This window comes from Cetorhinus maximus, chromosome 21 (assembly GCF_964194155.1).
Source record: "Cetorhinus maximus chromosome 21, sCetMax3.hap1.1, whole genome shotgun sequence".
In the NCBI taxonomy this organism is placed as follows: domain Eukaryota; kingdom Metazoa; phylum Chordata; class Chondrichthyes; order Lamniformes; family Cetorhinidae; genus Cetorhinus; species Cetorhinus maximus.
The window spans coordinates 31,187,467-31,210,002 of record NC_135899.1 but is presented as its reverse complement, the minus strand read 5'-3'; the positions used below and the strand labels follow the sequence as shown (position 1 = coordinate 31,210,002).

The 22,536-nt window shown below is 46.2% G+C and overlaps 1 pseudogene across 1 annotated transcript; it reads right to left on the bottom strand.

The window, feature by feature from the left end:
* Positions 1 to 6,722: 6,722 nt before the first annotated feature.
* On the bottom strand, positions 6,723 to 20,684 carry LOC144695834 (class I histocompatibility antigen, F10 alpha chain-like; annotated as a pseudogene). The gene is made up of 5 exons (XR_013580021.1): positions 20,527 to 20,684; positions 12,087 to 12,362; positions 11,710 to 11,978; positions 8,640 to 8,675; positions 6,723 to 7,544 (listed from the first exon to the last, which is right to left on the bottom strand). The product of XR_013580021.1 is annotated as a class I histocompatibility antigen, F10 alpha chain-like (transcript).
* Between the last annotated feature and the right edge of the window lie 1,852 nt (positions 20,685 to 22,536).

The window sequence follows — 22,536 nt, the reverse complement described above, 5'->3', positions numbered from 1 at the left end:
TTGTCAGTAGTTGACTTGTCTGAATTCTTCTTTACTGATTTCACAAGAAAGGTTTAATTCATTCACTCAGCAGCTTGTGGGTCTTGGAATGGGCAGTTGTTGGGGTTCAGTTCAATGTGAACTGGGTGAGTTAATACGAGTGTGAAATTTTCCCATCCCATTCTCATCAGACATCATGGACTCTGAAGGCGTGAAGGGTCTGGGGATAGAGCTGGTCAATGGCATCGAGATAGAGGGACCCCATGATCATATTGAATGGCGGAGCAGGCTCGAAGGGCTGAGTGACCTACTACTGCTCCTAGTTTCTATGTTTCTGTGGTGGGTGTGAGTGGACAATATGGCAGGAAGGTCAAAAATCCGTTTCACAACGTAGTAAAAGCAGTTTCCAATTGTCTGCTCCGCCCGTCAATGGCGGGCTGTGTTTCCCATTGCCGTATATCAGGAACTTCATTTTAATACGTCTGTGTATCATTCTAACCCCAGCCTGCCGGAACCTGTATAAAGTGACTATTTCTCCGCAGCTGAGACAGTTCAGGCACAGCCACATTGACATGTGTGGACTCGGGTCTCTAGATTATCTGCCCCCTCAGCAACACAGAGGCATGAAAGTGCCACCAAGTGCTCCTGAACATTTCACGCCTCGGGCACAGACTACAAACTAATGAGTGTTTTAGTGAACTGCAGAAGAGTTGGCCGACTGGGCCTCAGGAGGAAGGGGTGGCTGGGGCTCCCACACACACTGCTGAAGAGCCACAGGCAGCCGATACTGGTCGGTGCCCGGCTAGACCCAGGGTCTATAGACAGTGCTTGTCATTCCTGCACGTGACTGAGAACCAATGTCGCTGAAGGCTGCACATGTCGAGGGAACTGGTCAGTCACATCTGCCACCTGCTGCAGGGTTTAACACCACAGGGACGTGGAGGGCATCCACTGCCAGTGGCTGTGAAAGTGACTGTGGCGCTCAATTTCTACACCAGTGGCTCCTTTCAGGGCTCCGCAGGCGACCTCTGTGGGATCTCAGAAACCACAACTCACAAATACATCCATGGGGTCACAGATGCCATCTTCTCGAGGGCACAATACTTTGTGTATTTTACCCGGGATCAGGAGATTTGCCCACACCGCTGGTTCCGACAGGTGCAGCTACCATCGACTGCACTCACGTGTCACTCAGATCTCCATGGCAACAAGAGGGCAACTACCTGAACCGTAAGGGCTTCCACTCGCTGAATGTTCAGCTGGTGTGTGACCACCACAAGTGCATCCTGCAGGTCTGTGCACGGCTCCCAGGGAGTGTGTGTGACTCCTACATCCTCAGTCGGTCTCAGATCCCTGACCTCTTCCAGTGTCCAGAGAAGCTGCAGAGTTGGCTCCTCAGGGACAAGGGCTACCCACAGAGGAGGTGGCTGATGACACCCGTGTGGCAGCCTCAGACTGCAGCAGAGCGAAGGTAAAATGAGGCTCATGCAGCAACTCACAACTTGGTGGAGCAGATCATCGGGATGTTGAAAATGAGATTCCGGTGCCTGGACCGGTCTGGTGGAGCCCTGCAATACAGTCCACAGAGGGTGTCACACATCGTCATCGTCTGCTGTGTCCTTCACAACCTGGCACTGCAACGGGGAGAGGAGCTGGCTGAGGAGGAGATGGAGGAACTTCACGTCTCTTCCGCTGAGGAGGACATCAACAGGGATGAGGGTGAGGAGGTCCTCAAAGGCATTGATGAGGCCCTCGCACTGGCGAGACGAGGCAGGCACGCTAGGGAGGCCTCATAGCTGCTAGATTTCTGGAGGGAGATGATGACACCCTAGATCCTCATGTTGTACCTGTGAACATTTGACTCCAGTCTGGTTGATGGCAGCGCACATACCCTCTGTGATAAGGCTCCAGTCATGGAGACACAGCAGATACCCACAGTCCCTCCATTCCAGGAGGATGATGACATGCAGTTGGGACACTCCATAGATCCCCACGTATCTTATGTGAATGTCTGACTCCTGTCTGGCTGATGGCACCTCACTTTCCCTCTGTGAACAGAGTCATATCATGGAGACGCAGTGGGGAAACTTTAACTTCTCCTGATCCTATGTCATCCTTCGTGAGCTGAACCCTTCAGGACCAGACTGTCACCGGACACGGGTTGACATGACAGCGGATCATTGTCCCGAATTACTTACAGACATCTTGAACTTTTGAAAATAACCTATGTTTTTTTTAAAAAGCATATACAAGCCAAAGCTGGCTGAGACTGTAACCACTGGATGGAAAATTCCCACGTGGATTACACTTGACCAACTAGTCCTGAGGGAACAGAAAAGGAGTCAAAGTCTCTTTCAGACAGAGACACTTCAAAAGAAGAGATGCAATGCCAAGAAAATACTGATCACCACCTCAGCAGAAACCATCTCCTGTTGAGTTATATCCCAGACTGTGGACATGATCCGTGTTGAAAAAGGCCATTCAGCCCATCGTGTCTGCAGCAGCCAAAACAGAGAAAAATGAAACTAGCCACTCACTTTAATCCCACGTTCCAGCACCTGGTCCATAGCCCTGCAGATTACAGAGATTCAGGTGCAGGTCCAGGTACCTTTTAAATAAACTGAGCATTTCAACCTCAAACACCAATTTAGGCAGTGTATTCCAGACACCCACCACCCTCTGGGTGAAAATGTTTTTCCTCATGTCCCCTCTAATCCTTCTACCAATCACCTTCAATCTATGTCCCCTGGTAATTGACCCCTCATTAGGGGAAACAGGCCTTTCCTGTCTACTCCCTCTAGGCCACTCATAATCTGGTACCCCTCGATTACTGTTCTGGTGTGTGTGATGTGAAGGTCACAGCTGAAGAACAGCGACTGGACATCCCTGTGTTTGCAGCTAAAGAAGACTTTCTCTCTGATTGCTGGAAGCAGGTGCCAAGTCAGCAAAGCCACAGTCAAAAAGGAAACAGGACAACTCATTTCAGCAAACCTGCAGAACCAAGTGTCTCCAGACCAACTGCTCAACTGCCAGAGTCAGCTCCTCCAGAATCATCCAATCTCACTGCCGGAGCGTTTCACCATCTACCCCTCATGGACAAGCCAAAGACTGATTTGTTTATTGTTTTTAAGTGTTATCTTTGGACTCACTTCACATTTCTATTCATTGTGTATTTGTATTGCATTTTTATTATTTTTTTTTGTGATTTAATAACAAATAAACTGACACTTTCTTTAACTCAGGAAAGCCAGTTTAAACTGGTTCTTTCTAACTCATAAATACATTTGGACTGGGAAAAGGCATCCTCGAGGGAAGGGATCTTTTTTAAATTAAACTTGTTGTGACCAAATGAAGCAGTTGAATTAAGTAGCGGAACCAGGTCATTCCTCCTCATCTGGGAGCATAACAATTTGGGGAATCTCATCTGGGGGCAGTCGTAATAAAATGTAAGGATGGAGGGGAGTGTGGGAATGAGTATTTCTTACCCAATCTCCATTCCCTCACACTTGTTGTGATCTCACTCTCTGAAAATGGATTATTCCCCATTCTAACTGACATTTATTTTACTTCTGCAGATTCACCAAGTGTGACCTACACAACAGCTCAGAGTAAGTGACTGAGGGACAGATTGTTGGGAATGAAATACATTTACATTTTCTGCACATTTCTCTCATTCTAATTTATCTCAGTTTTAAAAGGTCCTTAAATGTACATGGATTTTTATCAGGAGTTTTCTGACTCAATATAAAAGACTCGTAAACACGTCAAGTGAGACAATTGAGGGGATAAAATCCCATTTCTGGAGCTTGGACAGGTGAGGGGTCACTCTCCAACCCTCTCCTGTTAAAGTGTCGGGGTTTGTGTTGGTCTCTTCCCCACTGCACAACTTTCCTCTGCAGGAAGGACCGACCCTTCACCTCACTGACCAGATTGTTCCAGAAATCGATGGAACGAAGGATCCCAACATGGATGTGACTGGAGCCAGGCCTCACAGAGAAGCTGAGGAAACTCCGACTGCAGCTGTCGGGGCAGCTGGAAAGCAGCTGGGAGCTGATACATTTGGACATTGAGAGTGAGAAAATCCCTCTCCCTCCCCCAGGAAATCAGACCAAAGAACAGTGTAGATGGAGAGTGAAACAAGTGACATTTTATTTTAACAGCAAATCCCCATTGCAAGACCTTCGAGGTAATCAGTGTTGAACAATGTAAACCTCAGAAAATTAGTCTAAAACATTAAATAACATTTATGTTAATGAGTTATTTTTCTACTTTGTAAATTGTTGTAATCTTAAAAGTTTCATGTTAATAAAAGTTATTTTGAATTATTTAGAATGACTCCAGGATGATGGGTAAATACAACAACAACAGACTCAAATAGAACACAGTCAATTTATAATTTACAAATAGAATTCTCATTAAATAAGACAACACAAACATTTCCTCAAAATGTAACAGCAACAAACCCCCCCTCTCTGTTCCTGAGGGTCACTGTCACAAAGGGGGAAGGGGTGAGATAAAGACGTCCACTCTGCAAGAGCTGCCACCCTAATGCCCCCTGCATCTTCCCCGTACCCGTGTCCTGCCCCCTCTTGTGCCAGAGACATGCCCAGCAGCTGATAACTCCTCACTGGGGAGCTGCTGACCAGAAGCTGCATCCATTCGAGGTCCAGCTGCTGTCTCGTGGTCCTGCTCTGTTTCTGTACTTGGAGCTGTCAGGAGTGGCTTTATTGGGGTTATTTGTATCACTGCAATGCTGAAGGTGCAACATTGGGGCAGGAGAGACAGTGTCACTTCACCTGCCCTCCCACCCAGGGTGCTCACCCTCCTGTTCGTCTGGATGTCACTCCCTTTCCCCGTCCAGCTCAGTCAGTGTCTCACTTCCCTCTGTGACCCGGGGCTCAGTGTCTTTTCCAGGTTCCCTTTCAACCCCCTGGGCTGCTCTCACTGACTCACCACCACCTCCAGCCACTGTGTCCAAAGACAGCACCTGTCAGGAGAAAACAGGAGCCTCACTATACCCACAGTTACAGTTTATATTGAACATACTCATTTCATGTCCATCACTCAAACCGAATATTTTACATGGTTTTCAGCCCCTCAGACCCCCGGAGGGTCTTAGTCAGTGGTCTTTCCCAATTGAGCCTCTGCAGCAGCTGCTCCAAGTTTTAATATGTCCCTCAGCATTAGTCCTGGAACTTGGAATGTGCCATTCTGCAACACTCACTCATCAACAACACTGGGCACTGGGAGAGCAACTAGTTTCAGACAGACCAAAGCACATCCCTCACTCAGTTGATGGTCCTCCAGCAGCAGATGCTGTTTATCTCGGTGTGTGTTCCTGGGAAGAGCCCGGAGAACACAGAGTCCTGCTTAATGGAGCTGCTGGGGTGAACAGTCTGTGACTCTCTGGGAACTCACTGCCTCGATTCTCACCTTCTCATAGCACACGACTTGTAAAGTGAAGTGACTCACTCATTTCTGCCTGTAACTGTCTAGTATAACCATCCACACTGACTTCTGGAACCTGTTCCTCTCTGTCCTGATTTACATTGTACTTGTTCAACTTCCCTTCAGTATCTGTGAAGAGAATCTGTGGAGTGGTATGTGTCACACACCCTCTGATATACATTGAAATGAAATATAAAACCCTTTCCATTCAATTCACCAATCTGGGTGGTACATACGACAGAAGGGTGAATCCCTCGTGGTGTCAATCACTTCGAACAGTTGTGTAAGTCTTCCTGAAGAACTCTCGGTTCATGAAGCCTGAATACCTCGACATGTCAGTCAGGAATACAACACTCCCTAATATCTCAATCTGTCCACAACAAGGGATGAACCCCACCCCAGAAACAGTCATGGGATATTTCTGGATATATGGATCTATAACGATGGGCGGAATTTTACGGATCCTCCTGCTGTCGGAATCTTCCGGTCCCGCCGAAGCCAATGGGCTTTTAAACTGTTCACCACATTTTGGGCCCCGCCCCCACTGTGGTGGGTCTGTAAAATTCTGCCTTATGTGTCTGACGTTTTTGTGTGTGTGTGTGACAGCGTGTGTGTGTGTGTGTGTGTGACAGCGTGTGTGTGTGGCAGTGTGTGTGACGTGGGTGTGGCAGTGTGTGTGTGTGTGTGACAGCGTGTGTGTGTGAGTTTGTGTGTCAGTGTGCGTGTGCATGCGTGTGTCACTGTGTGTGTCTGTTTGTGCATGTGTGTCACTGTGTGTGTGCGTGTGTGTGCGCATGTGTCAGTGGGTCTATGCCTGTGTCTGTGCGTGTACATGTGTCAACGTGTGTCACTCTTTGTGTCTGTGTGTGAGTGTGTGTCTGTCACTGTTCGTGTATGTGTGTGTGTGTCTGTGTGTGTTGTGTATACTGATGTATCTGACATTGTATCCATTTCTGTCTGTCTCCTTTTCCCTGTCTTCCTGTCCACTCTTTATGAATCTATCTATCCACAAGATCCTGCTTTATGTCTGTGAGATGTGGATCACATATTCTGACCACAATAAGAAATGGAATCACTTTCCCCCCGAGCTTCCTGTTTCCACAAATGAAGATCAGATGATTAAACAAGATCTCACACACCAAAGTTGTTATGACACAGCCGATGATAAATGCTGAGCTGTTCAAATCCCAGAGGGAGACTTGAAACAACTGTCATAACCAATTTTGCAATTGGTATTTCGAGATGCAGGCTTTGAATTCAGTAGTAATAAGACCACCGAGTCTCAAGAGGTTCTTATAAATTAAACATTTATTAACTAAAAGATTGTAAGCACATACATATGTCTAAAAATTACTACTATAATAGTTTCTAAAAATCCCCTAATTGCTCTGATTCCCAGTTACACCTCTGTTAAGACAACAGTAAACCACATATATTTAAACACGCTCCTGGCAAAGCGCACCCTGGACGCATTCAAAACAAGTTTCTTTCAGCTTTGGAACCATACAGGCAATGGCTTAAGGGTTACAGGCTGGAGGCTTTAGGTCTTTGAATCCCTCTCCTTTTACAAACAGACTTCTCTTCCTTCATACATATTTTCCTTTTTGAATGCAAATTCTCATTATATCACTAGATTCTTTGAACTTTACCTCTTACAACAATAAGGCCCTTTCATCATACCAATTTTATTAGAAAGCTTTGAAAAAAAATAAACACATTGTTTGGCTTCTTCTGGCTAGGTGTAATATTTCACCTTCTCTTCTGACTGGTCTATTTTAAAATGCAAATTACCCCCATGTTTATTGAATTAATAATTCAAACCTACTTCTCTTCTATACATCATTCACGTTGACTAGCTAGCTTTAATCCAATTAAGGCTCACACAGATAAACACAGGCACCACTAAACTCTATTTGAAATATAATTTCCAATAAAATTACAAACATTATTATATCTTCTTGACATAGACCATCAACAAGCTGAGCTTCCAGGTCTCAATGCTCCAATTGTGAATCACGGTGACAATGGTCAGCTCACGAGGTTCCAGTGTCTGTTGCACCAATCCCCAAGATGATCTTTTCTAGAACATTTCAGGGTGATCCTGAGAGTTATAAACTCTGTTTAAAAGGGAAACAGAAACAGTACAAGATGGACGTCCATAATTGGGAACAAGTTGTTGAAGACAAGAAAGGAGGAAGGAAAACAATCCCTGAATGTCCCTTCGGCTGTGAGAGCCGACACATCACCGATACTTGAGAAAACCTCACTTGAAGAATCAGGATCCCGATCTGGAGGATCCGGGATCAATCTCTGGAAACACATTCCCAGGAAAAATAGATCTTCATCATCAAAGAACTCAGGGTAAACAATGAGCTGTGATTCTGTGTGTCTGCTGTGATATGGAAGGATGGACAATGATGTCCATTTTCACACTAGAACAGGCAAATCCAGTTATTCATCAATGAGGCTCTGGGAATGTCCTGCAGTGGAACACAGTAAACCCACGAGGTAAGGAATGGACAGAAACAGGGCAATCGGTTCAGGATCAGGAGGGGAGTGAAATTTGTCTGACAGGTATTAACAGTGTCTGGGAGGGTGAGACAGGGTCAGGAGGGCAGTGAAATTAATCTGACAGGTTTAACAGTGTCTGGGAGGGTGAGACAGGGTCAGGAGGGCAGTGAAATTAGTCTGACAGGTTTTAACAGTGTCTGGGAGGGTGAGACAGGGTCAGGTAGGCAGTGAAATTAGTCTGACAGGTTTTAACAGTGTCTGGGAGGGTGAGACAGGGTCAGGAGGGCAGTGAAATTAGTCTGACAGGTTTTAACAGTGTCTGGGAGGGTGCGACAGGGTCAGGAGGGCAGTGAAATTAGTCTGACAGGTTTTAACAGTGTCTGGGAGGGTGAGACAGGGCCAGGAGGGCAGTGAAATTAATCTGACAGGTTTAACAGTGTCTGGGAGGGTGAGACAGGGTCAGGTAGGCAGTGAAATTAGTCTGACAGGTTTTAACAGTGTCTGGGAGGGTGAGACAGGGTCAGGAGGGCAGTGAAATTAGTCTGACAGGTTTTAACAGTGTCTGGGAGGGTGAGACAGGGCCAGGAGGGCAGTGAAATTAGCCTGACAGGTTTTAACAGTGTCTGGGAGGGTGAGAGCATCAGGAGCAGAGTGGAAATGTAACTGATACATCAATATTGAAAATTGAAGATGTCACTTACTGAATCAGGAAGGTTCTGGAACAGAGACATCAGAAGCTGAGAAAATAAAAACAGAAGGTGAGAAACAGGATACCATATAAGAACCGAGAGTGTGAGACATTCTATATCACTCACTGGGCCCAAGATCCATTCACTCATCGGCTCATAAACGTTTCCAGCACCGAATGAGGCCATTCAGCCCATCGTGTCCGCGCCGGCCAACCAAGGCCAGGCTACACTCATCCAATTTTCCAGCGCTTGGCCCATAGCGCTGGAAGCTATGGCAATGCAAGTGAATATCTAAATACTTCTTAAATGTTACGAGAGTTTCTGACTCAACCACCTTTTCAGGCAGTGAGTTCCAGACTCCCACCACCCTCTGGGTGAAAACATTTCTCCTCAACTCCCCTCTTAATAACCTCCCAGCATTAACTAAACTGACTCACACATGGTAAATGAACACAGAGGGAGTGGAGGGTGAGGGAAAGGAGGGTGACGGAATGGAGGGTGAGGGAGTGGAGGGTGAGGGAGCGGAGGGTGAGGGAATGGAGGGTGAGGGAGTGGAGGGTGAGGGAGTGGAGGGTGAGGGAGTGGAAGATAATTGACTGAGAAAGACAGTGAATCCCACTGTGGAATTTGAGTAGAAAATTCCTTTCTTCTCCAGTGTTGCTCAGATAAGATGTGATCTCATTGAAACAGATAAAATTCTCAGAGAATTTGATGGGAAGACATTGAGAAATTCTTTCCCCTGTCAGAAGAGTCTAGGTCCAGAATTCCCAGTCTCAGGATAAGGGATCTGTCAGTTTGGGCTGAGATGGGGAAAAGTCTTCACTCAGAGAGTTGTGAATCTTTGGAATTGTCTATCCAGAGGGTTGTGGGTGATCAGGTGATGAGTACATTCAGCACCGAGATCCATCGATTCTGCAGCACTGAGGGGATCAAGGGATCTGGGAATGAAGTGGGAACGTGGAATTGTAACTGAGCAGAAGGGAAGTCCCCTAGAATCATAGAAACGTTCAGTCCAAGAGGAAACCATTCTGACCATCTTCCCCTGCTGGCTCTTTGAAACAACCATTATGCTTTGTCCCAGATTCCCGCTTCTTGTCTTTATCCCTGTAAGTTCCTCATCCTCAAGTATCTGTTCAACCCCCTTTTAATATTATTTATGGGATTAGCATCCATCACATTTTCAGGTGGAACGTTCCAGATCCCGACCACTCCCAGAGTGAAAAACATTTCTCCTCTTCTCCTCTCTGGATCACTGAGCAATGATTGTAAATCTATAATCTCTCGTTATCGATCACTCACCAGACAGAATCATTTTTCTCCATCTACTCTATCAAAACCTTTCATCATCTGGAAACTCTCTACTCAATGACCTCTTAACCTTCTCTGTTCCAAGGGGACAGACTGTAGTTTTCCAAAGGAGGTTGGGAAGGTTTTAAACTAACCCAGCAGGGATATGGGAAGCAGGAGATGCCAAGGTGCACAGAATATTGGGAAAGATAGATCGGACTAGAGCAGGGAATAGTAAGTTAATAGTTGGGGTCAGAATAAAAGAAATAAATGGAGTCTAAATCAGGGTTACATTGCATGTGTGTGAATGTACAGAGTGTGATAAATAAGATTGGTGAGTTTCAGGTGCAGGTTACTATGGGGAATTGCGATGTTGTGCCGATATCAGAGTCCTGGCACAAAGAACTGCACGACTGGGCATTAAACATCCCTCGATACAAGGTGTTCAGGAAAGATAGGAAAGGATGAAAAGGAGGAGGGTGGTGCTGTTGTTTAAGGGAAGTATTGTTGTGCTGGAGAATGAGGATGACCCAGAGGGGTCAAGGACAGAAGGTGTGAGGCGAGAGATAAGTAACAAAAAGGCTGCAGTTACATTGCTCTGTGTACGCTGTAGGACCACAAGCAATGGGAAGGATGTAGAGGAACAAATTTGCAAGGAAATTACAGAGAGCTCCAGAAATTATATTGTACTTGTAATTGGGAAATTTAATTATCCAAATATAGACTGGGATAGTATTAGCGTGAAGGGCAGAGAAGGTCGAATTCCTACAATGTGTGCTGGAATATTTCCTCCAGCAGTATATGTCCAGTCCAACAAGAATGGAGGCACAACTAGACCTGGTTCCTAGGAATGAGGTGGCCAAGTGGATCAAGTAGCAATAGGAAAGGTCAGAGGGTTCAGTTATGAGGACTGGTTCTATAAAGCTGACATGTATTTCCTTGTGTTTAACAGGGTGAAGGATGATCTGATGGGGATGTTTAAAATGATAAAGGAACGATAGGGTCGATAGAGAGAAACTATTTTCTCTGGTGATGGAATCCAGAACAACAGAGAATCATCTTCAAATTAGAGTGAGGTTATTTAGAAGTGAAATCAGGAAATTCTTCCCACACATTGAGTTAATGTGACTGGATGAGTCATCCTGAGGCCCAGGAGTATTCTTGGGAACCCAGTCTCAAATACTGCCACACCAGCTGGTGGAGTTTAAATTTCAATTTATTTTAAAAATCGTGACTTGAAAACTACCATCGATTGTCATAAAAACCCATTTGGTCACTCGTGTCCTTTAGGGAAGGCAATTGGCTATCCTGACCTGCTCTGATCTATATGTGACTTCAGACCCAGAGTAATGTGGCTGCCTCTTACCCACCCTCTGAAATGGCCTAGCAAGGCACTCGGCTGGTCAGATCAGTGAAGGATGGGAAACAAATGCTGACCTTGCCAGTGATGGGCACATTCCAGCAAAGAATTCAAATGGGCAGTGGAAATCTGGAACGTTCTCTCATAGAAAGACTGTGGATGCTGACGGTCAACTGACTTTGTCAACACTGAGATGGGAAGATTTTTGTTGTGTAAGAGCAGCGAGAGATAAGGAGCAATAGGGAGTAAATGGAGCTGAGGTACAGATCAGTCAGGTTCCCACTGAACGGTGGAGCAGACTCAGTGGACAGAATGGCCTAGTCCTGTTCATATGTTACACGCACACACACACACGCACACACACACACACACACACACGCACGTGCACACGCACACACACACGCACGCGCGCACACATCCAGTACAGTTTTTTACCCCACTGAGATAGCTTGGTCTCTGCCAGGCTGCAGTGTTCAATTTGACAGGAGTATTGTTCCTCAACGACAGCATTTATTTCAATCTCTTTCTGGATCTGATGGGTCCCATCGTGGTTGGGTCGAACCCCCGAGGATAGTGTCTCAGACATTACCTCTCCATCCCTTAGCCAGCTCACCTCGATGTCTACAGGATAAAACCCAGTAACCAGGCAGGAGAGAGTGAGCGGCTTATACTGACTATTCTGGAGATGAACACTTCAGGCTGAACTGTAATGGGAAAGGGTGAAAACACAAACAATAGACAGACACTGAATGGAATGGGAGAACGCTTTCATAGACCAGTGAAGTTAGATCAGAACATGGGATTAAAATTACCTTTTCTTTCAAAATGCTCCTTTCCAGCTTCGAAATATCTTTTTAAATTTTGTACACCTATTTCTTCTATACTCCATTTCCAATACTTGTTCCAGGATTCATCCGAATCCCATTTCTCCTCAGTCTTCACTGCAAAGTGATTGGTTGCGACCCATCTCATTCTGTCTGCCTCTAAACTAATATAATCCTTTCCATCAAATCCAACTCGCATCGATCTCTTCATGGAGCCGTCTTCAGTGATCTCAACAATCTCTGTCCATTGGAAAATGTGGATTCCTGTCAGAGAGCAAATGATGATGAATAATCAGTGGACTGGAGGTTTGTAATTGTTACACTGAGATAAAAGCAAAATGCTGCGGATGGTGGAAATCTGAAATAGAAACAGAAAACCTGACAAAGGGACAGGAATAGTCATTCTTAACAAGTGTGACTATATCAACATAATACACCCCATTCTAAATGACAGATCCAAATTGATATCCATTGGACCTGTCGGTCAACATGACCGGAGAGCCCTGCTCGAAAGTAAGCTAAAAAGAAATGCCTGCTGGACTTGTGTAAGAGTGATGAGCTGCCACGTGATATATATTACAGGGCTCATCCTCACGGCTCGCTGTGTCCATGTACGTATGGGGTGCCTAAGACACACAAAAGTGATGTCCCCTACGCACCATCTTATCTATGACTGGCTCCGCACAACATGAATTGGCCAAATGGTTGGGAAAATTGTTACAATCAGTATGGACCAGGTTCTCCACATACATGGTGAGGGACTCCTTTGCATTTGCGATGGCCATACAGGGCTTGTGTATCGATAGCAATGCTGTGTCCATGTGCTCATTTGACATTGCTAGTCTATTCACCAATGTTCCACTTAAGGAAGCCAGAGATATTTGCGATCTAGGACCACCACCATTGCATATTTCTGATGTGTGGATGCTACATTTGCTATATTTAAATCAGCAGTTGCATGTAACAATTTCCTTACCTGTCTTAATGGACTCCATCCTGCTCTCAAATTCACCTTTGAAATGCAGCAGTCAAATGAACTCCCCTTCCTTGACGTACTAGTTGAGAAATCTGTTGTGGGGGGTCTCTACCACGGTCTATTGCAAGCCTACCTTCACTGGTCAATACACACACTGGGACTCTTGCGGTCCAACATGCTATAAGATTGGCCTTATCGGCAACTTCGTAAATAGAGCTCGAGCCATTTGTTCAGCATGCAAGCTTGATGCTGAAATAGGGCACATTAAAGCATCTTGCAGGATAATGGTTACCCTGATCAGATCATTTCACACTGTATATCACACAAACTCATGGACGGGCCTAAGACTGTCACTTTCAGCATTGAAAAGTGCCCAGTCTACCTCAGGTTACCCTGGAAGGACAAGGTATCTCAAAACGATGAGCAACAGGTGAAGCTAGCTGTTTCACACTGCTACTATGAAGCAGCAACACGAGTGGTATTCACCACTAACAGGATGCTGCCATCAAACCAATAAGGCATTCTGCCTATCACACAAATGAGTACTGTGGTATATGAATTGTAGTGACCATGTGATGCTCGGTATGTAGGCCATACATCCCAAAGACTGGTGGGTCATATCAAACAGCACGTTCCTTCTGCTGTTCACAACGGGCAAGGTACAGATCATACCCAACCAGCCCGTGCTTGCAAAACTCAAAACCACAGTGTCCAACACTAGATGTGATTCCACGATTGGACAACATTCAGTAAATAATCCTCAGTGTGCTGAGAATTACGCTGACAGTCAATTTAGGATTCTTAGTCAGGGTCGCAGTGTGGCGCATTGGTGTGTACTGAAAGCTACACATATTAACACACAGGGCCCTGTTCTTTGCAGCCGAAAGAATATGTACACACATTATGCATGTTTCAGCTCAACAAAATAAGTGACAGCCATTCGCTGACTCATTCCTCAGGGCAATACCTTGACCATCCAGGTTCAAGCTGCCTGGTTTAAATTTCAAACAATGCTTGGCAGTTAACTGTCAGTCACCATCAGTGGTGTATTCTCCATGGCAATGTCATTTGCCAACAAATCAGCACTCTCTTCACATAATGTATAAATTGTTGTTTTTCCTCTTATATCGGTATTCTTGCGAGTGCCCTGATGAGTGCAATACAAAAAGCTTTGACATGTCTCTTTTTTCACTAATACTCAAGCTCTGTGCTACCAAACGGCTATTTTAAGTTCATTGATGAAGCAGAGGAAGATGGTTGGGCCTAGGACATTGCCCTGAGGAACTCCTGAAGTGATTTCCCGGGGCTGAGATGACGGACCTCAAACTACCACCACCATCTTTCTTTGTGCTAAGTATAACTCCAACCAGTGGAAAGTTTTCCCCCTGATTACCACTGACTCCAGTTCTGCTAGGGCTCCTTGATTCCACACTCGGTCTAATGCTCCCTTGATGCTAATGGTAGAATGAGGGATATGCTGGACCATGAGGTTACAGATTGTTGTTGCTGCTGCTGATGGCCTACAGCATCTCCTGGGTGCCCTGTTTTGATTTGCTAGATCTGTTTGAAATCTATCCCATTTGGCACGGTGGTAGTGTCACACAACACGATGGAAGATATCCTCAATGTGAAGACGGGACTTCATCTCCACAGTGACTGTGCGGTGGTCACTCCTGCCGACACTGTCCTGGACAGATGCATCTGTGGCAGGCAGGTTGCTGAAGACAAGGTCAAGTAGGTTTTTCCCTCTTGTTGGTTCCCTCACCACTCGTCACAGATCTGGTCTAGCAGCTATGTCCTTTGAGACTCGGTCAGTAGTGGTGCTACCGAGCCACTCTCGGTGATGGACATTGAAGTCCCCCACCCAGCATACATTCTGTGCCCTTGCCTGACTTCAGTGCTTCCTCCAAGTGGTGTTTAACATGGAGAAGCACTGGTTCATCAACTGAGGGTCAAGGGGGCACGAAGTGGTAATCAGCAGGAGGTTTCCTTGCCGATGTTTGTCCTGGTACCTGAATTTCTCTGTAAAATAAACAGTCTCTCCGGAGATTCTAACAAGACTAATACAATCAACTACATGCAGAGCACATGATACTGGTACCGAGTGCACTCATGAACTGAGAACCCACCATGGGTTTGTATTCTGCGTCCTCCAGATTGCACAGGCTAGAACTTTGCAAGAGAAGGTAGAGTTTCTAAAGTGTTCCCAAATCCAAAATCTTGGTGAATGGTGAATCACGGGAAACTTACGGGAAAACATGTGTTACAAATCTGATAAAAAGATGTCCTGACACTTGAAGTGTAGTTTGGGTGAATTTAACAAAGTGTAAGGCCACAGTTGTTTTCAGGATTCTCTTGAGGACTTCATGCAGGTCATGAAGCTGGTTGCTTGTAATCTCAGAACGAAGGAGGTCAGTACGCTGTACTCTTGATCGTAAAGTGATACAGGCATAGAGACCTCACGATGTTATAGCCCCCAGTCCTTAAGGCGTAGATGTTATTGTCCTTTCTACTCTATCTTTCTGCAGACAGCAGATATAGATTAAAAGGAGATAAACGTGACTGCCCTACCATGTGACTTCTCACTGTTCCTTTTTGAAATTGTGGTGGTGTCACCAGGTTAATAAGCCACATCCTGGTTTATTGTTTTAAGACATTCATCCTGAGGAGGTTCAGACGATCACCTTCTTTGTTTCAAAAACAGAAACTCACCAAGGCTCCTTCGACAGCACCTTCCAAACCCATGACCACCACCAGCTAGAAGGACAAGGGCAGCAGACACATGGGAACACCACCACCTGGAAGTTCCCCTCCAAGTCACTCACCATCCTGACTTGGAAATATATCCCCGTTCCTTCACTGTCGCTGGGTCAAAATCTTGGAATTCCCTCCCTAACAGCACTGTGGGTGTACCTACACCACATGGACTGCAGCAGTTCAAGAAGGCAGTTCACCACCACCTTCTCAAGCGCAATTAAGGATGGGCAATAAATGCTGGCCCAGCCAGCGACGCCCACATCCCGTGAATAAATAAAACAGAATTGGGAATGCCTTTTGATGATCTCAGATTATTTGTCGTTAACAACTTTTCACCTGGGATGTGCCCTATTGTCTCTATTAGGCAGTGAGTCGGTGAGGTCACCTGACCTTGGACAATCACCTTTGTAGCACAGTGTAGCGCATTGCCCACTTTATATAGGGAAAGTTAATTCCAAAGTATCCACATTGAATAAAGCTCATACTTAAAAGTGAGGAACATGACAAGATAGTGCTGAGCTGACACATCCTGGCCGCACGGGAACAAAAAGGAACCTGGATTACATTTTTTCCCTGGTTTTCCTGGTGAAGCAAGAGAAACATGAACATCTCAAGCCCACACTCTGCTCTCATTCAGGTATCCACACATCCATCTTCCAACTGCTCCAGCTGTCACTGTCTGCAGCAGCCAATCTTTCTGTTTCAGCTTTCAGTTCCTCATTGTCCTTTTTTGGATGAGGTACTCTCTTAATGACTTTCTTTCGGGCCTTGAAGTTTGCCTCTCGAAAGGCTTTAGTTCAGGAACCTTGTGCCTTCTATCCTTTTTCCATTTTGAACTCCCTGTTATGTGTTCTCGAACTGTGTTGGATTTTCACTAGCATTTGTTTATAGGAGTTTGGGCATTTTAATACCAATAGACAAAGTGACGTTCCTCCAGACATACAGCCTGAAGTAGCGGGCAGACAGAGAGACTCTCTGTCATTATGGAAACGGCAGCGAAGGCCTGAATCTGGAAGTCCCGCCCCTGGACCCAGCAGTCATAATTTTCATGGGGGTTGTTAGGTGTTGGGGAATGGGGGTAAGTTCTAAAATGCACACCTGCGATTCACGGAGGCAACTGCACTTGTTAAAGGCTGATGTGATTAGTGGGATGTCCAAAACATGACTGGTGCAATTTAGACCTGGTCGGGGAAAGTCTAAAGCTGCCAGAGTGTTTTGGAGAAGTAGGGTACGCTTTCGGAGAGGTAAGGTACCCCTTTGCATATGATTCCAAGACACCTTTCGGAAGGGTCAGGTGTCCTTTTGGAAAGGTCAGGTGCGCTTAGGGAGAGGTAAGGTGCCCTTTCAAATTTTTAAAAGTAGACATGAATATGCACAAAAAATGCATAAATTCATTGGAACTGTCAAGCTCTAAGGAGCTGGCAAGAGAACTGTCAAGCAAACCATCAAGAGGACTGTGAAGCTGTCAAGGCATTTTAACCTCCTGCCCTTTCAATATTTAAAAAACACTGTCTGCCTTATTAGAAAATGTCAGTTTTTGCCTTTCTCTCTGTTGCCACAAGTCTGTGATGGATCATTACAGGGTTAGTGCTGCATGGCTGATTGCACAGCCTTTCATTATCACAGTGGGGTGCCTGTCAGTTCACAGTTTGATTGACAGCTGCAAGTGGTTATAAACTCTTTGAGGTGAGACGATGAATTCAAATGCCTGTTTTCATAATGGAATAAAGGAAGTTAAATGTAATGAATAGGTTCTTAACAATGGGAGTGTTTTTTTGAAATACCAAATTCATCAATAGACACTCAAAAGCTGTAATCTCAGCATTGGTCCTAAGGACTACCCATAATGGATACTGGGTGGGTTGGCATGGTAGGTAAAAGAGAAAAGGGTGGTGGATGGGGGGCATGGATTGACAAGAGTTGGCATTAGTTGGTACAGGAGCTATAATGGGCCATGGGGAGGTGAATGAGTGGCATTAGTTGGTACAGAGGGTATGAGGGGTCATGGTGGGGTGAATGAATGGCATTAGTTGGCACAGAGCATATGAGGGGCCATGGTGGGGTGGGTGAATAGCATTAGTTGGTACAGAGTGTATGAGGGGCCATGGTGGGGTGAGTGAATGGCATTAGTTGGTACAGAGGGTATGAGGGGCCATGGTGGGGTGAGTGAATGGCATTAGTTGGTACAGAGGGTATGAGGGGCCATGGTGGGGTGAGTGAATGGCATTAGTTGGTACAGAGAGTATGAGGGGCCATGGTGGGGTGAGTGAATGGCATTAGTTGGTACAGAGGGTATCAGGGGCCATGGTGGGGCGGAGTGGATGGGTTTCTTCTATAAAGCGCTGGAGCACTGAGGTTGTTCTTTCGACCAGTGGACCTCCACACCCGGCACCTTGCGAACTCTTTCTGGGGTCGCCCACCATGATTCCCATTTTCACCCTCCCGCCAACATCTCCTCCCCTCTACCCCCGGTACCAAAACTCTACCTCCCAGGGCACTTTTCTCCAGGTAGGGTTTGTGGAGCAGGGAATTGTCCTGAGCCTGTGGTCATGTCACAGGACTGAAAATTCAGGCCATAGTCTTCAGTGCGTTTTGGGCTATGTGGAAACTCAAGTTCGACTCTTGAGTCCTTGAGGAATAGTGTTTGGGTACTTTCCCTGTCCTTGTTTAGATCCTTAAACACCGTTCCTGCCAACCAGACCTCTGGTACATTCCCTTTGACCTCAGCTGCTTTTACCTCAGCTCCTTTACATTCCTCTGCCTTGGCTTCCTTAAATCCTTAAATCCTACTGGCTTTCCTTTAGCCTCTTTCACTTTACTGGCCCTATTGTCCCCTGTTGGGATTTTGGGACCGCCTCAGCCCGCTGCAGCTGCAGAATTTTGCTTCTTCCCCTCAGTTGCTCCATCTCCGTGGGCTGTTCTAGACCCTCTAGAAACAATATCATTCTTCCCCACAAGGCACTGCCCAGCAATAGGCCGACCCCCTGCATTGGGAAGTACAGAAAGACCCCGACCGTCACTACATCGGTGACCAGCTTACTGCGTAGGCAAACGGTAAATAAGGGAAGATGTAAACATTTGCCAGGAAGTCCTTTTACCAACACCGCGATGTTTGTCCTGTGTTCAGGTGACATCTCTGTGTTTGAAGCCAACTGCTAATCCTGAGGACAGTGATCTCTTTTCCTGGTGCCTGGGATACAAAAGGCATCATTTTCCCTTTTCACAAAAAGTTCTTGCAGTCAATGTGGTTCTCACCAATTACGTTTGAGCAGAGGCCTATCACGTTCAAGGCTGCAGACACTGTTCTGACTGTATCGCCTTCTGTTGGCTTTTTTTGGAACGACAACAATATTCCCTCATATTCCCAGACTTCACACACTGAAAACACACTGGTTGTGCCCCTGCTGGTTTACCATCCTGGTTCCTTCTTTTAAAAGTTGGAGACTGCTCTATTTCCCTTTCCTGCTCTCCTTTTCACTCATGCCCATTTCTACTTCTTGTGCATCCACTGTCTGAAAGTAAAAAGATGAAATTAAGATACAGACTGGCAGTGGGAGAAAATAAATTTATAATGGAGGACAGGGCTCATGGTCTGAAGTTGTTGAATTCCATGTTGATTCCATAAGGATGGAAAGTGTCTAACTGGAAGATGGGGTGCTGTTCCTACATCGTGTGTTGGGGTTCATTGGAACATTACAGCAGGCTGAGAACAGGAATGCGGGCATGAGAACAGGATGGTGAATTAAAATGGAAACTCACCAAAAGGTCAGGGTCAGGCTTCTGCACTGCAAAGTGGTCACTCAGTCTGCGTTTGGTCTTGTCAATGTAGAGAAGACCAGATTGTGAGCAGCGAATAGAGTGAACTAAATTGAAAAGAGTGCAATGAATCACTGCTTCACCTGGAAGGAGAGTTTGGGGCCCTGGACAGTGAGGAGAGAGGAGGTAAAGTAGCATGTCAGTCCCCACCCTGCACCCACCCTGCTCTCCGTTACAACTCCTCTTATCCATTCTTGATCTTTTCATTGGGGATTGTCAGCATGATATCAGTCATCGTGACCAGGGAACATGTGGTGTGAGTGAATTCCAGATTGAAATGAAGAGAAACAAGAATATTTGGGAGGATGAAGTGTGATACCATAGTGGGGGGGACAGTCACTGTATGAACAGTCTGACTGTCAAACAGGGTGATGGACAATCCAGAGCAGGGTCTCCACTGTCCCTCACAGAGCTTTTTAATCACCCCTTTATACAGGGTCAGGAGGATGTTGGTGGTCTGAGATAACCTGGTTTATTCAACCATGAGGGCGTCACAGCTGATCCTGGGTTGGGTTAAACATGGATTATCCTTCTCCTCCCCGTAGTGTTTTGAGGAGTTTAGACCGGGAGTGATGAAACTGTTTTGCTTCTCCCAATCGATGTGAAAATTAAAAGTGTCCATTTGAAGTATTTTCCATTTGCTCCAAGCTTCTCTGCTCTCGGTGTTTCTACATCCTGCTGTCAGGAGAGCTGGACACAAATCCCATCAGAGTCTTACAGACTGTGCTGACTTCAATGGTGTAAAATATCAGGCTGGCTGTATAACAGACGGCTGATCAAACATCACCCATTTCAAACTCTCACCAAAAGATTCCAATTAACCCCAGAGAGAGAGAGAGAGAGTGAGAATGAGAATGGAGGGCTGAATTCTGTACTTACCGGGAGAGACCCAGGAAATACACAGGGAGATGGAGAAAAGGATCAGCAACATTCTGGGAATCCACTGTCCCTGTTCCAATCAGGGACTGGGAATGAAACACTCTGAGGGAGAAACTAATACTGTTTATAAACTGGGGAGAAACAACACAAACTGTTTATCTCAAGAATTGATCATTTCCTGATCCCAGAACCAGCGGGTGAATGATTGGATAGTTTCAGAACAATATCGAATGAAATAAATAAATAGACGTTTGTCACCAGTTACCAGGAAGATCAAACACAGACACAGTTAGATTCAGGCTGGGAAACGAGAGTAAAAGCTGAAATTTCAGCAGGAAACAGGATCCGGGTGTGTTTTGGGGTCAGGAAGCTGCCTCCGGTGGGAAAGTGATGAAAGTTCAGATTTTCACAGGGTTGCCCCTGTAAGTGATCTGGAGACAGGTTCCCTGTCCACTTAGAGCCAGTGGGGGTGGGGATGGAGCTGGGTCAGATGAAGTGTGGGACTGATTGACACTCCCCACGACAGACATTACATGGAGGGAGCTCTTGTTGTGGTCACAGACCAGGTGGACATTGAGGGGGTGGATGTCGTTCCTGTTGATGGATCTCACTGGCAGGTCACTGGGCGTCTCGATGACCACCTGGGTACAATGGATGGTGCCCTGAACCAGGGAGAATCCGCCAATGGAGGTGAACCCAATGCCCTCTGTGCCTGTGCCACTGTGTCTGTTATGAAATGCAAGTACTGTCCAGCTGTGGGAAAGAGGGCATCAGTGCCCAGCCAGATGCAGTGGTGGACAGCTGTTTGTGAGATGTCACTAAGGCCCTCAGCTGATCCAGGGAAGGAGCCAGGAGTGAAGAGGTTAAAGGGCACAGAGACATTGACGGTTACAGGAAGGACCTAGCGGCCATGGCTGTGAGGGTCCAGCTCTTCGGCAACAGGGTGCAGATGTTTGTGACATTCTGCCTGGGGGGTCACAGTCTCCTGTGACCCTGGGTCTCAGTCACCTCCAGGTAGCTCTGTCTCTGCTGGTGAATCCTGTGTTGAGGGTATTATCTCCATGCCCTTCCTGCCCCCTTTCCTCTCCTGTACCCTCCAGCTGTTCAGGGTTTTGCCCGTCCTGCGGAAGGTGTTGTCCCTCTTCACACAATGTCTGACAGTCGTGCCCCCATTGCCAGCTTCAGCCTAACTCCTGTACAGGTGGCTGTCCCATTGTGATTGGCAGTCACACTACAGTCAAACTAACAGGAGGAGAGTGAGGGGAGGGAGTCAAACTTACAGGAGGAGAGTGAGGGGAGGGAGTCAAACTAACAGGAGGGGAATGAGGGGAGGGAGTCAAACTTATGGGAGGGGAGTGCAGTGAACGGGCTGAATCCCCCACACTGAGCTCTCGCTACAGGACCCACTCCATGAACCCCCTCACTGAGCTCTCTGCACTCGACCCAAGTCCTGTTCCTCAATTACCCCTGTGCTCTTTGACCTCCATTGGTTCCCAGTCAAGCAACACCTCAATTTTAAAATTCCAATCTGTCCACAGCCTTGCCCCTCCCTATTTCTGTAATCTCCTCCAGCCCCACATCCCTGTGAGATATCTGTGCTCCTCTAATGCTGACACTGTGAGCATCAGGAATTATAATCACCCACAATGGGGGCTGTGCCTTCAGCAGCCTCGGCCCTTAGATCTGGAATTCCCTCCTTCCACCTCTCAGCCTCTCTGTAAAACATTCCTTAAAAGCTGCTTCCCTGAGAAAGCTCGTGGGCATTGACCTGTGTGGCTCAGGGTCATCCTTTGTTTTATAATGTTCCCCTGAAGCGTCTTCAGGACGTTTCATTCGGTGAAAGGTGCTATATAAATCTAAGTTGTTGTTCTCTGCCAAAATCTTAACCTGTGTCAGTTTGATCTTCCTGGTAACTGGTGACTAGTGACTGTTTATCCATTTCATTGGGTATTTTTCTGAAACTAACCAATCATTCACCCTTTGGTTATATAATCAGGAAATTATCAAAGT